We start from the raw sequence: 1,952 nt of genomic DNA, 5'->3' as shown, positions 1-1,952 counted from the left end.
TCCCAAAGGGGAAATGGTTAACCAGAAGCTGGGGGAAATGGTTAACCAAAAGTTGCAAAAATGATTAAAAGGGGTGAAATGATTAACCAGGAGGCTGAAGCAATGTGCCGCGGTGAAGTCCTAAAGGGGAAAAGGTTGACCACAAAGCAGGGAAAGCATTAAACAAAAGCGGCAACATTTTTTAAAAATTGGCAAATGATTAACCAGAATCCCAAAAGAATGCTCAGAGACTAAGTCCCAAAGGGGAAATGGTTAACCAGAAGCAGGGGGAAATGGTTAACCAAAAGTTGCAAAAATGATTAAAAGGGGTGAAATGATTAACCAGGAGGCTGAAGCAATGTGCCGCGGTGAAGTCCTAAAGGGGAAAAGGTTGACCACAAAGCAGGGAAAGCATTAAACAAAAGCGGCAACATTTTTAAAAAAGTGGCAAATGATTAACCAGAATCCCAAAAGAATGCTCAGAGACTAAGTCCCAAAGGGGAAATGGTTAACCAGAAGCTGGGGGAAATGGTTAACCAAAAGTTGCAAAAATGATTAAAAGGGGTGAAATGATTAACCAGGAGGCTAAAGCAATGTGCCGCGGTGAAGTCTGAAAGAGGGAAAGGTTGACCAGAAAGCATTAAACAAAAGTGGCAACATTTTAAAATAATTGGCAAATGGTTAACCAGAATCCCAAAAGAATGCTCAGAGACTAAGTCCCAAAGGGGAAATGGTTAACCAGAAGCTGGGGGAAATGGTTAACCAAAAGTTGCAAAAATGATTAAAAGGGGTGAAATGATTAACCAGGAGGCTAAAGCAATGTGCCGCGGTGAAGTCCTAAAGGGGAAAAGGTTGACCAGAAAGCAGGGAAAGCATTAAACAAAAGCGGCAACATTTTTTAAAAAGTGGCAAATGGTTAACCAGAATCCCAAAAGAATGCTCAGAGACCAAGTCCCAAAGGGGAAATGGTTAACCAGAAGCTGGGGGAAATGGTTAACCAAAAGTTGCAAAAATGATTAAAAGGGGTGAAATGATTAACCAGGAGGCTGAAGCAATGTGCCGCGGTGAAGTCTGAAAGAGGGAAAGGTTGACCAGAAAGCATTAAACAAAAGTGGCAACATTTTTTAAAAATTGGCAAATGGTTAACCAGAATCCCAAAAGAATGCTCACAGACTAAGTCCCAAAGGGGAAATGGTTAACCAGAAGCTGGGTGAAATGGTTAACCAAAAGTTACAAAAATGATTAAAAGGGGTGAAATGATCAACCAGAAGTCGAAAACAATGTGCGGCGATGAAGTCCTAAGGTGGAAAAGTTACCCAGAAGGCAGGGAAATGATCAAACGAAAGCAGCCAAAAAATTATTAAAAGAGGGGAACTGATGAACCAAAAGATGAGAAACGGCCCGCAGAGACTAAGTCCAAAACGGGAACTGGTGAACCGGAAATGATTAACCAAAAACTAAGTCCGAAGAGGGAACTGGTAAACCAGAACTGAGTAACCCGATTTTTAAAATTAATTATAAATGGGGAAACGATTGAGCAAAAGGCGGAAATTAAGTCACAGGGACCAGGTCCGAAAGGGCAAGAGGTTACCCCGTAGGGGGCATTCGTCAACTCAATCTGAAAATTTTGGAGGCAAATCTGACCAAAATGCGGAAATCGGACCACACCGCGAGGGGCGCCATTCGACGGGGCAGGGGTAGACGCGTCGAACGGTGCCTGAAGGTCCCGGCTGCGACACGTGAGTCCGGAGATATGGCCAGTCAAAGTCTGATGGGAGGTACCGAAGCCGAAAAATCGAAACGCGTTTGCGGCGATTCGGTGTCAGAAAGTCGGTCACGAATTCAAATTCGTCCCGCTGATTCGCCAATTGCCAGCCGGTTCCGGGGGGATTGGCGGGGTACCTGCAGGATAGTAAGAGGTGGCATGTCGAGACTTAGCCTGTTTACCAGACTTGTGTCCAGCGCCTCCAGGT

Source organism: Heptranchias perlo, unplaced genomic scaffold, assembly GCF_035084215.1.
Source record: "Heptranchias perlo isolate sHepPer1 unplaced genomic scaffold, sHepPer1.hap1 HAP1_SCAFFOLD_567, whole genome shotgun sequence".
Classification (NCBI taxonomy): domain Eukaryota; kingdom Metazoa; phylum Chordata; class Chondrichthyes; order Hexanchiformes; family Hexanchidae; genus Heptranchias; species Heptranchias perlo.
The sequence above is the reverse complement of the archived record's forward strand: the minus strand, read 5'-3'. Positions refer to the sequence as shown.